This window comes from Calonectris borealis, chromosome 2 (assembly GCF_964195595.1).
Source record: "Calonectris borealis chromosome 2, bCalBor7.hap1.2, whole genome shotgun sequence".
NCBI classification, from domain to species: domain Eukaryota; kingdom Metazoa; phylum Chordata; class Aves; order Procellariiformes; family Procellariidae; genus Calonectris; species Calonectris borealis.
The window spans coordinates 23,150,787-23,164,646 of record NC_134313.1 but is presented as its reverse complement, the minus strand read 5'-3'; the positions used below and the strand labels follow the sequence as shown (position 1 = coordinate 23,164,646).

The window sequence follows — 13,860 nt, the reverse complement described above, 5'->3', positions numbered from 1 at the left end:
GTTCTTTTCCCTGTGTGGGTTTTCATTATTTTTATTTGAATGCTAACACCAAAAAGATTCGACATCTAGAAAATATAGCTGAACAGAGGTGATACAATTTTTGTTAAAATTAGCTTATTGTGATATTCTGCAAGTACATAAATCCATTATTTATTTAGTTCTCTCTTTTACCCTATTTGCTCTGCTTTTCTCCAATACTTTGTTTTTTAAACTAGAACAGATCTTTAGTCTAGTGCCTTTCTGTTTCTTCTAACAGTTCTGTTCTAACAGTTCTGTTAGAAGAAGAGCAAAATAAATGTTTTGTTTGCCTAGATATTTAACTCCATAATGTCACTACAGTTATGCAGATCTGAACTGGACAGCTGGTCCAGGGTTTCTACAATAAGTATACTCTTGCAAGGTCCCATTTCCTTCGTGGTCTTGAACAAGTGTTTCTTTTACCTGATTCCAGCCCCTGCTATATGTTTTTTCATATTAGGAATTGTTACAATATTCAAAATGCCTCTTGCTCAAGGGGAAGCCAAAGTTGAGGAAGGAAGAAATATGCAGAGAAAAAAGAGATTCATTCACCCATAATACTTCAAGAGAAGTTAAACACTTTTCCCTCTGTCTGCACAGTTGATGGTAGATCCTTTCTGACAAGTTGAAATATGCTCCGAACAAGAAGTTTTTAACAGTTATACCAAATAATTAGAGATTTGAGTGAGAGCGCTACATTAAATTCTTGTGGTATTAAAGGAAAATAGTGTAATACCCTTTCAAACAGCACCTTTTTCAGCCAAAACCCTGTGTTAATATTTTGTTCCTTATGGAACAGATCATCGCGGACCCATGCTTAAACTGAGCTACTCCTTATATTGGTTGGGGACAATTATAATATGTTAAATATTGTTCAGATAGTACTTTTTGCAATTTACTTAAGCTCATTATTATAATTATTTTGACTTCTAAAAATATTGTTCTTTGAGTAAATTCCTACAGTCAGGGCCTCTGGTACAGATGCAGTAAACAGCATTATTAAGTGATTTCTGTGGTAATAACAAGCCATAGAAACTGTCTCCAACTTCCTTTTGAAAACTCTGCTGCTGCAAGAGTGGAAGTTATTAAAGATTAATCCTTGTATGAGAACAGCTAGTACAGCTGGCAAATCTTTTCTAATCATATTTGTCAAGAGGGGTTGTAAATAATTTTGAAATGGATTGTCTAATAGTGAATGACGCAAGGGAATTCAACTCAATTGTAGAAGATAAATTGATGGATTTGCATTTTCCCTTCCATTTCAGGCATTGGATCTGTATTCATTTGTAGATCTTTACTCATCATGTTTGTTTATTTAATATGTAACTGAAGCTATATATACAACAGCTCCCTAAAGCTCTACTTTCTTGGGGGACAGGGCAGATAGGATCTCAGTGTGACTCAAGGTGGATACAGCTGCAGTCTAGCAGTTGCACAGCTGTGATTATACTGTATCAAATCAGCTTGTGATGTCTTAGTGTTCATTGGAAAGGTAAATATGCTTTTGCCTCTGCAATTTAAACTTTATTAGGTTAGGCTTGCTGTGGTGCAGAAATATTTTGGTTCCACAAGTATACACCAAGTACCTGGCATTTTCATTTCTATGCTACCCCAAAACTTTCTCACACTGGCCAATTCATCAGATGGCTAGCTAAGTCCGCTTTGATGGCTTAGGAGTGCACAGTAGGTCTTTTTCAAGGCCAGGGATCTGGTCTGCCTATCAGAGGTTTAAATTTGGTATTATGTAGCATAATCCACCAAATGCTTTGGCTATTATACTCCCTGTAAAAATAAAGCAGATTTTGCTGAACTAGACAGCCCCATCAGATCACGTACTTGCAAACTATGATAAAAACATAAGCATAAAATAGTAGCTGCATTTCCATATTACAGCCTGAGGCATACTCAAGAGGGCCTTAATCCTTGACTGCTGCTTTTAGCACTATTGCAATAGCATGAATATATTGCTATCTAGAGTCTAACGTGGTCAACTGACAGTGCTTTATTGAGCAGGAAAGCTCTGCTTTAGTACTTGTGTAGTATTTCCGCTGTTTTTTCTAAATCACTTTTATAGCTTCACAGAATTTAAGATGAATAGTTACCATTATAACATGTAATACAGCCTGCTATTTATCAGAGTCCACTCAGTGTCATGCTGTTAATTTATTGGTAAGCTCAATAACTTGTATGACTGAAGAACCTCTTGTGTTGATCAAAGGGCATTTCTTGAAAGGCATTCAGTGTTTGTATGAAGGAGAGATGAGAATCTATGATATCTCATAACAGTTCATTTCAATAGATGATTTCTATTGTCCTTTAAGGTGAGGATTTAGATTCCAGACATTCATGTAGCCTTGCATGTGTTTTAAACCTTCATCTTGAAAGATATAGGGGCTTAATTTTATGCATTCTAAATCATCCTGGTAAAGTCAGTGGTATTAATCATAAAGTATAAGTTTCTGCATTTACGTAAGACTGCGTGGGAACAAAAATGAGAGCAACACTCATACCTGTATGTAATCTGGGCTCCTAAGGTTGCTGCAAATGGCAAAACTTCATCATCCTATTAAGTTTGGATGCATCTTCATCAATAATTATGAGGACTCAACCTAAATAAAAGATAAAATATTCTTAGTTCGATCCCTAAACAGATCTCCTAACTGCTCTGCTCTGGAGTTTAGCTAGATGTTTCTTCCACCTTTCAATATGAGGAGTTTTGAATTTAAAAGATATGAAGACACGAGCAGAGAAGATAATATTGTGTTTTAATTAAAGAATGATATTTCTGTTTGAGAATATGCTTTGTTGTGTGCAATGTATGAACTGGCTGATTTGCTTTATGTTTTCAATATAGTCATTTAGAAGTTGTGAGCTAGCAAACCTGTAAATGGATTAATATTATTTAAAGAAAAATATTAAAATTAAATGAAAATTAATATAGGAAAAGATCTACAGAAAAGAGAATGATAAGTTTTATTGGAAGAAAATTTCAAAACCAATTACATTTAGATTAAGTACTTTCCTGCCATTTAAAATGAGGATCCAGGAAATCAGGTTATGTCTATCATTATCATTCGGGTGATAAGAGAATATATTATATGATGCTATGATTTAACTCATCTTTTATTGCTGAGCATGACATTGTATGGTATGGGGTATCCCTTTGGTCAGTTGGGGTCAGCTGTCCCAGCTGTGCCCCCTCCCAACTTCTTGTGGACCCTCAGCCTACTCGCTGGGGGGACGGTGTAAGAAACAGAAAAAAAGTCTCTTGCCAGCTCTTGTGGGGTAGCATGCTAAGCTTTTGGTGGCAGAGGGGATCCTGTTGCAGGCTCATGCCAGGGAGGGTTTGTGCCGAATCAACATACCGTTCTGAAAGTGTGAGCAGCTGTAACAATTTTTGCGATGCATCAGGTAGCACCAGCCTGAAGGAGCAGAGGTTGAAATGCTTTGTAAAGGTATTTTCTATCCTAAAGTACTTGCAATGAATCAAAGAAAAAATTAGAGTTCAAGTAAACTATGAATACTCTATAAACTTGGCATCAAATACTCTGCAAGGCCTTTTCATGTAGAAGTAACATATTGAGACTATTGAAATAAATGTGGCACCAAGTATTTCAGGTTTGCTAAAAAGAACAGCATTTTCTGTGTCTCTAAAATTGATGTATTCTGTTACCTGGATTGGCTTGAGTTGTTAACAAGATGCAAATGGGTAAAATTAGCACTTGAACATATCCACAGAGTGCTAGCTCCTTCTGAACTCTGAACCAGAGGGGCATTTGCTAACCCCAGTTCAACAGCCGTTTCCACATGTTAGTATGTGACTGATAATAAGCTCAATAGAGTGGCTGGTTTTACTAGCATGATCGCTGTTTACATAAATACAATTATGCCCTTTCCAATTAAATGCTTGTTTGTGCATCTTTGGCAGAGGTGGTAGAAGAAGTAAGCATGTAGGACTTTGCAGCTGACTGGGTTTCAGGTCAAATCTAAGTAGGCAGCAGCCCAGGATAATCAGGGTTGGTGAAATTGCCCAGTTGATTATTCTGCATACTGAGCTTGCTGTTGTGCTGCAAGAGAGGTTAGTGTTTGGTGCAGTGGTTGCTGCTGGAGAGAGGGAGAGGATGAGCTGAGCAATCTCCTCAAGTTGCAGTGACAGCCATGGCCTGGAGGAAGCAGGAACAACAAACCTGGCTCTGAATGTACTCTCACCCTCATCTTTAGCTCCATCTCTTCTGCCTCCCTGACCCTTACTATGGGACATCACTAGCCCTCAGTGCAGAAAAATTCAGTTCTGTCTATAAAGTTGAGAAACTTTGCTTAGGCTCTGTGCGTATGTCCTAGTACTGCTAGCCTCCTGCAGGATAGAGTGGATTAAAGTGCGAGTAGATGTCTTTCTAATGAAATTTATCAGATCACAATCTAAACCAGCATATCGACCTTGCTCCCTTTGACTCTATAGATGACATCTATTATTCGGATGGGAATAATATGTGTAAAGGTACTACTTTACTTTCACTGTTGCAGCAGCAGAACAGTTCGTTATGGTTTATGGGGCTTTGATGAAGGGTTTTCTTTCCCAGAAAAATAATTCTTTCAGTGATTGCTATTGACATCTATTACACCTACAAACAAAGAGAAAGGAATTAAATAACTGCAATATGAAAGTTAAATAGTTAACAACTCTCTTTTGCTTTCATATTCTGTAACATCCTCACAAGGAAAGAAAAAACCCACCTGTTAAAGTGACTCTCACAGGTGTAATTGTTATTCCTGGGGAGAAGGAGAGGCAAAGAAATAAGGTGGTTTGCCTCATTTGCATTTGCCAATGTTATTTCTTCAATTTAGGATCATGGTACTGATTAAAAAAAGGGAGAGAGGCGATAAAGAATTAGGGAAAGACTTTTCCCATTGGTGATTGCTTTGTTTGGTGCAATGGTACAGGACTATGTAAACACATTGTTTGAGAATGGGAAGGCTTTAATCTCCAGAGTTTAGTTTGGGGCTATTTGCTTTGCCTTTTCTCCTTCTTTCTTTTTGTTATCAGTTTGAACAATATTGCTTACTATAGCTTAGCTTCTCATATTGGTTATGATGGTGATGATAGCATGAAGTCAGTTCAAAAGCTGGACAGTTTTGGAACTGGTTGTATAGAAGTCAAGAAAATGACAGAAGAGAAAATTCAATGTGGTGAAGGAAGAAAATGTAATAGTGATTACAACAACATTCACCCAGTTGACCACCTCACAGGTTTCTGGTCTGTCCTACATAGCTGATCAGCAAGAACAGCTGTGTCATGAGTCACAGCGAGTAAAGCAGTCTAAAAGCAAAGGTTTTGTTTTCAGGATGACAAGATGAGAATTGCAGATCCCTGATGGTCGGTAGTATCTCTCAGTTGCTCTGAAATAGTGAAATCTAGGCTCCACTGAAGTCAGTGGGAGTTTTCCTACAGTCTTAAATGTAGCCAAGTTTCAGTCTAAATGCTGAGAGGGGCATTATCACTGATTATAAAGTCACCAAAGTGTCCAGTTCTAGTATAAGAAAGTAAGTTTCCTACATTTTATTTTAAAATAAATTTATACTTTAATCTGAAGAGTTTGTGCAAAGATTTAGACATTGAGATTCTGTTCTGTTGAATTCATCTGCTCAGAATATTTTTGGCTCCCCTGAATTTAGTAGAAAATCTCTCATATGCTTCAGTTGGAATGAGGATTTATGTTTTAATTACAAAAATGAATCCAGACAATCTAAGCACCTTCAATTTAACCTGTTTTAACAAATGCAAATGCTCAGCCACTTTCTTGTGAAGATTAATGCTCACAACCTAGATTTTTCTGGTAGAAGCCAATAGAAGCTAACCATGACAGTAATAATACAGTTTGTGAAAGTGTTAAGTGGTCATTTGACTCAGATTTCTTAAGAAACCTTCTTCTCAAGTAAAACAACATAAAATTGAAGCTGGCAGAAAATTGTAATATTTTGCACAAGCAAGAGTGAAAAAAGATTATTAAGCAATAGAGAAATATTTAAATATCTGACTGGCAAGTGCACATTTATGTGGAGGATCTGTATAATACCTGGAGTTTATTGTGCTTGATATTTTTAATCCTACAAAACTTTAAAAGAGAAATAAAAAAGAAATTATTCTGCTTGCTTGCGCACTTTCAATGACAGTGTGTATTTTTTTCCTAAATTTTATTTTGAAAAAGTCTTGAAAATCAAACCAATTTTTTCAGGGAGCCACAATTTTGAATGAAATATTTGCTGTTGAGAAAACTCTAATTATTTTCTTTAAGAGGAAAAAAAAATCAGATTAATTAATAGTATTATAAACCTTTGTTAAGAGTTATGATAGCGAATTGGCATACCACATTAAGTCTGTTCTCAAATGCCTGTGCAGATGTGGCTAAGTAAAGCATTTGTACCTCTGCCATAAAAATCATCTGCACATAATTAATAATTGCATCTGTGCCCAGTCTGCAATGTTTTTGTAAAGCTATGCCTCATCTTTGATTGAAATTTTTAGTCTTCTTTTCAAGTACATTGATATTATTTGTAAGAGAAAGTGTTTGAATTACATTTATACAAATAGTCCCATGTGAGGGCCCTGGTGAGTTATCTTAACGATTTTTTGACAGTTTCTTTTTTTTAGAATATTTAGAAAAAATATCATCACAAATGTAGTTTTAGCAGTGCAAGAGAGAAGTATATTGGTGGAAGAGTAATATTCAGGCCAGGGAAATTCAAACTGATGGTGGATAACAGATGCACTTTTGAAGTCCAGGGTTAAAATATCTCTCTGATAAGAAGGTTGTAAGGATTACATCTTTTTATGGCATCACAGATATGACTAAGCAGTAAAAAGCATGTAATCTACATTCTTTTTTCAAAAGTAGGTTGTGTCATAACACTTGATTTATGGCATGATACAAAGTAAGATTGTAATACAGTTGAAAAGTGTGCATATGATGTGTTCTGCTTCCTTGATGTGCACTCCTCATGGAACAAAATACTCACAGTCTGAATAAATTATAGAAGAAAAAAAGGTAAGTAACGTTTTGCTTTTAGCCAGACATTTCGATTAGAAAATAATAAAACAGTGCCTTGGCACAACAAATTCTTAAGTATGATAAAACCGAGATAATGTGATTGTAGACTTTGAATTTTTAATATTATATTCAGTCAAAGTGACAATGAGATATTATAAGTGTTTAATCTAAATTAATCTCCCAGTTTTCTGTCCCAGAATTTATTTTGCAGTTGTAGACATTGATATCTACAGGGACTTTTATTTTTCATAACTAGTTTCTTGATTCAACTTAATTAATAAATCTATGCATTTTTATCTTTTGTTTGACGTTACTCACATTCACAGAAAGAGTTCGTTTGGGATGGGATGCTCTCCTAAGGCAGTGAGGAGAACAGCACAACACATTCTTTGTTAAGAATGGAAAGGACGAGAGAATACAATCATTATAATGTAATGCTCGTTCACTCAGGTGAACTTAAAAGGGCAGACTTGTTAGTTGTGACAGTCTTTCTATCCTATAATTTGTCTGAGTATTAATGATTTTCTTTATGAATGCAAATCATAAAGATTTGCCACACATGATAGTTGCAGTATAACAGTTATAAACTATGGAAAAGGGTTGGGGGATGTAACTGAAAAATAAGTAAACAAAGCTCCTTAGTACCTTTACAAAGTCTGTAAGCAAACCAGAGCTTGTTGAGCAGTTTTGAAGACTGCCTTTATTACTAGGCATATCTAGGATGTGGAAAATCTGTAGTCAGTGAAAAACTATGCATTTCCCCCCTCTGTTTGCTTTTTATGTTCTGTGACATCAGTAAACAAACATCTGCCCTACAGGAGCCCCATAATCCTCTATAACCCAAGTCTTTGGGATTAACCACCTTTTATCTGAACATATTTCTGTGTCTAATCTTCAGTCTTTTCTATGTTCTTTTTCTTTTTTTTTTTCCCCCTGATAATCTTGGTTTAAACATTGTCCTTAAGAAAACAGACTTTTAATGTAATAGCTGTGTTGTAAGATGTATATAACACTATTAAGAAGATTTTAGATTTTCTTCTACAGATATATATATTTCTTAGCAAATAGAGAAACTGGAACTTTTGGGGAAGGGAGGGAAAAAAGGCTGTTTGTGACCTAACTAAATTTCAAAAAATCATTCTGTCACAGGATAAGATTTGATTAAGCAAAGTGTTCATATTCACAAAAGGAATTAAATTAGGATTGCATTCTGGAATTGAAAAATTTGGAACCTTTATATCATGGGCAAAAATTTATGTTGGTTTGCTCACAATTTGTTCACAGTGGATTCATTTCCATGGTATTTTGGTGGTAAAACATTTGGCAAGCTATTTCTTAACAGTGATGCCACCATGGCCCAATGCTATGAAAAAATTTGGTTAATGAAGTAGTCAGAAGTGTCTGCCAACGTGAGGAGGCAGAGTCATACAGCAGAATCAGTCTTTGCTTTTTCTGGCACCGGAACAGTTGGAATGGAGAGCAGAGAGAAAAAAAAAAAAAATAGAGAGAGCAAGGAAAAGGAAGAAAAATGAGAACTGTGTGGACCTGGCAAGAGGCATTTGCCCCAAGGAGAACTGGGACACAGGGCTGATCTAGGTCTGCGTAGTAGGACAGGAGGGCAGTAAATCCGGGCTAACACCCTAGATTTGCACATAAGACTACAGAATTGCAATGCAGCAAACAGAGCGATCGTGATGCCTGTCATTGACATGAGTAGGACTGTTAAAATGGCTAAAAGCATTGCTAATACAAATCCTGCAAGTTCTCTCACGGCTGCTCACGGCATGGCCCCTCTAAAGGAAAAAATTCCAATGGTCTGGTTTTGGAACTTTGAATCTTTTATTGCAGTTTCAGCTTCTAGAATACTGTTCTGTTTTCCTGAAGTTCAGTGATGGTTTGGTCAACAAATAGCATGGGATGATATAAGTTTTTGAAGAGAAAATTAATTGTAGTGGGGGTGGGGCATATTTTCTACCCTGAACATTTATCCTTTTGCTTGTGTGTGTCAGATCAAACTAATCCCACCTCCAGCTCAATGACTAAAATAGAGATACAAATAAGCAGTTTTACATACAAAGTAAATGCATGCTTCACTTCTTTCCTTCTCCTTTCTTTTTAACATTTGAATGATAAAGTTTTGAGAGAATTTATGAACCAAAATTTGATTTCCCCTCAAGATTGTTAGATGCTATACTCTTAAATAAATATAAACAAATTCCCACTTTTATGTTCTTCTTTACCTAATCTTTCAAATCTGAAATATATTGTGAATGATGTGATTTTCTTTTTAAAGTGTTCTGAGATCTGAGGGTGAAATTTGCAATATGTGTTAGGTGAAGAAAATAGGCAGGTATATAACAGCAGTCCTGATGAATCTGTAAATACATGTTAAATACTACCAATATTTTATAAAATACAATTTTTTTTTTTAATATGAAATGAGTCCATTATACCAGAGAAATTTATCAGTGAAGGCTTTCATTGCAAACTTTGAAACTGTAATACAAATAAGTTTATTATTATTTCAAAAGGAAAAATGTAGAAACATTAGTAAATTCAAGAACTAGAAAAATCCGATGTTTTACAAATAAGATAAAGCTACTTTTCCCATTTCCTAAGCAATCGAGCCATTAGAAAAGATGCAGAATATGTACCATATAATAATGTAAGTTTGCTCTAGAGTTTACGTATGTATGTTTGCTTATACCTGGTATCTCTGCAGTGTTACACAGAATTCACAGCTGAAGAAATAGAAAGGAAAGTAGAGGCAAAACAGAGAACTTGACACCAAGAAAGCATTTCCCATTTCTTAATACTTTGTTTTGTGGTCTTCATGATTTATAACAATGATGTTTTATGTCTTCTTTGGCTACAGCTGAAAGGGCTTTCTTTCCTCTGAAAGACTACTGTAAAATTGGCATCTTGGTGAAAAGACCTTCCATCCCTGTCAAATCTGTTAATTCTGCTAGCCTGTTTTTTGCTGTGCTTCTTGTAAGCACCCCAGAGAGCTGGGAGAACGAGCTGGTTTGCTTCTCATTGCCAAACATCAGCAAAGTTCTACTTGCAGAGTGGTTTACGGTTGGAGGTGTACAATCCTGAAGAGGCTTTTAAGGAGCAGGTTGATTTTCCTGTGAAATCGGTGACAAGAATTGCCATTTAAAATTGTAATATGGGCAGATTTCATCCAGAAATCACTGAGAGTTCAGTGTGGAGAACATTTTTATAGTGCCTTTCAGTTGAACAATGACTGGAAATCTCAGTTCTAGTTGTGATATTTAGTAAAAACATGTGCTTTTTGTCTGGGACACTCACCTTTGCCTTTTTCTGGTGTTGGTTGCTGAAGTTCTCGTTTTGGAAGTAAGAGCTGTATAAGAGTTTTCACTTATGCCTGTTCCTAGGAAATTAAATGCTTGATTTCTTTTACCCAGCATCCTATTCAGGCATTTACAGCACTGCAAAGAAAATGGCTGAAAAATACTAGCAATTGAAAGTGGAAGTCCAGCGTGGGAAGTATATGCGGTATCTAATGTTGGCTTATGGGAAGCTCTTTATTAAAATATGGAACTTGCTTTAGAGAAGTGTTTTAGCATGTGCACAAAAATACTTTTTGCCTGTAGTTGAAAAATATTTCCACTGGTAGGAAAAAGTACAAAAATTGAATTCACTTTTCAATTTGAAATGTTAATGTGTACTGGTATCCATTATCCTGAGTCATGAATAATGAACACGGCAGAGCAAAGGGCAGAATATGCAAGTCATGAATTCAGAATTTCTCTGTTTCCTCTGGAGGCATTTATATGGATTATGGTTATCTTTTTCAGTAAGTATAATGTTAATGTATAATCAAATCTAGGAATTTAATGAACAGGTTTATACCTATAATTTACTCCATATTCTCCCGGTAGCTAACAGTATGAAATAATATGGTAATATGAAACATATGGAATGTGTTTCCAGGAATAAGTATTGAAACAGTGTGGTAATATTTTTAAATGCTGACTGTTGACAGTAATGATGAAACAGACTGATAATACTACCATTTTTCTTATCATTATGTTCCCCATAGGCTGCACAATATAGTGTAGACTTTTCAGAAAGTTCTTATGAGAAACAGGCTGGGGACTTATGTGAATTGTGTGTGGAAGAGCTAAATAATAAAAATATATTTGATGGTAAACTGAGTAAAAAAGCTGTATTCAATATCTGAAAAATGTATATTGTTTTACTGTAAGCTGTAATGATGAAGTTCTGGAACAATTCCATTAAATGCAGCATTATGTGCTTACAGAAAGACAAAAAGATTTGTGAATATTAACATAAGGTTTTTGTAACAATGCTACCTTACACATTTCAGCTTAGTATAACCCATGTGACATTAGTCACCCAAGGTGAATTTTTTCAAACTACAAAAATAATTACTCTTGACAGATGAAGGTGAGGTATTCTAATTTTTACAGTATTTTATAAATTCCAAAATGACAATTTTGTATATGAAGAAACACATTTTTCCTCTCTATTCCATCAAAAGTGTGTCCATGAATATGTTTAGTGCATTTAATGTAATTTAATTAATGAAGATACTTCTGTTTGTATGATCGTCATTTCTGTGATATTAGCAGAAAACAAAACAAAAAATCCCCATCAACACTTAGAATGTATGCATTTAAAAGGGCTATATTTATATAAAAGAAAGCCAAGTATTTTCCTAAGCCAAAAGAAAAAACTACTTTATAAATACAATTTGAGAAATGCTGACCAGATTCTCACTTACGTTTGTATTTGCAATGCCAGCTGGCAACATTCTGGCTGATTCAAATATAGACTGAGAACAGTATTTTGATGTTTTTATATAGAACATGGTACCTGTTAAGGTATAATGAAGGTTTTTTAATACTGAAATAAATAATATCCGAATTATGTATGTAAAAAATTATGTATGTATATCCCAAACATCACAGCTGCAAATACTTTTTTTTTTTCATTTTATTAATATATAGGCGAAGTAATTGAATTTAAATTCATTTTATGCGAAAGAGCTGAACCAGGCAAACTTCTGATGTAATTTCTTTTTGTTTTCCTAATTATCCTGCTAGAATGTGATTTAACTCAAAAGCAAACAAGAACTGTAAATAGGAGCTTTATAAAAAAAGTATTGGTGTAAAAAATTAAGATTAGTCTTGAAAACTAAATTTACAGTGTGACCAAATAAGCTTCTGCATACGAGCCTAAGGAGTCTCAACCATAAGCATTCACCTTTGAGAAGACATTTGCACCTTTGTGCATCAGAGCCCATCTTTGATTACTTCTTGCCTTGAACTGGAATGCATACAACATTGTTGTGTTTCAGAATCAAGTATGAACTAAAAAAAATTGGTAACCAACCAGATTTCATGGTCAGCGGTACTTTGCTTCCTTAAATATTTGCTTTGTACCAGTATCTTTAATTTGATTACCCATGGTCCTTTTTGAGCAGGCATCTGCCTTTTTCATTGTAGGGAATAGATGGTATCTGGAGAAATGAGACATATTTATTTTTTAATTCTTATTGAAAGAGCCTGGATTATTGTAGCTGTCCATTGTTTTCATGATCCTTTGCAGAACGCTCATCACAGTAGTATTTGAGTAGCTCGCATTCATTCCTTTATCTCTGAAGGCGGAAGAAAGCTTTATTATCTTGATTTTATGGACTGGAAATCAATGGATCACTGTCAGAGCAAAGCCTAGCATTCAGATCCCTTGTATTTTGAATTCATTGCTCATTACTGTTACGGGAAGAACTGAAGATTTACATTTCAGTCAACCTTCGTTATAATTGTTAGATCTCAGTTGGGGATCATTTGCCAAAATTTTGGTTGAAGTAATGTTCTGTTCAGGCACAAAGCATTTAAACAAAGATCTAATTTTTTCCTCCATTCAGTTCACTTCCCTTTAACCCCCAGGACTGCTTCTTTCACTTTCTGTGTGCTAGTCTTTTTCCTTTGGTTCCCTCTGGGTCTTGTAAGATTTTGCAAAAATCAAATTCTTCTAAATTCTCGAACTGTGATACCCATTTAACTGTCTTCTATTAGCACTACTAGCATTTGTCCATTCCTGTACATTGACTTCGTACCCCTTTTGCTATGTTCAAAGCTCTCCTAAATCTACTCTTTTTATGATTTATCTCTTCTAGCAGATTAAGTAACCAAGACATTTTTCAAGGCCAGAGCTGGGAATACGGCCTAAAGTCTCCAGTGTTGAATATCTGCCTTTGTTATACAGTGTTTGAGAAAGAACAGTTCACACCAGTACTTGCTTGTGCTGTCTCTGCCCACTAGTTCTCCTTTAGGCCAGGGAAGGAACTGCAGAGTTCATACCTGGTTTGCTGGTTACACAGCAGTTCTGAAACTGTTTATTACCAGAACAGACAGCTTCCACAGAAGCAAAAAAGTGCACGAATTTTGCAGAGTCGTCTATTTTATTATGCCTGTCATAGATGAGATAGCTCCCATTCCTCAATATACCCAAGCTGTCAAGATGGTCAATGGTCACCTTGGTCTTCTGCTACACTGTGGATTGGTAACTCATAACCTGTGGCTCAGAGTAAGGTGTTGCCTGGAATGCTTCCCTGTCTTGTTCAGGGCCACACAGAGTTAAGTATGAAAGCTGCAGCTCCAAGTGAGAGGACTATGGCGTTGCCTGCAGTGTAATGCTGGCTCAGGAACTTTTCTCATGGTGTGATAAAGGTTGGGACAACTGTTGTAGCTGAGCAAGTTTGTATCCAAAGTTATCTTTCACTAGCATTGCATTCACCTATTTA

General features: G+C 35.6%; 1 protein-coding gene across 1 annotated transcript in view; it reads left to right on the top strand.

Annotated features, from left to right (window-relative positions):
- Positions 1-13,860, top strand: part of RIMS2 (regulating synaptic membrane exocytosis 2) — a 484,675-nt gene that overhangs the window by 225,688 nt on the left and 245,127 nt on the right. The gene's annotated exons all lie outside the window — the stretch shown is intronic.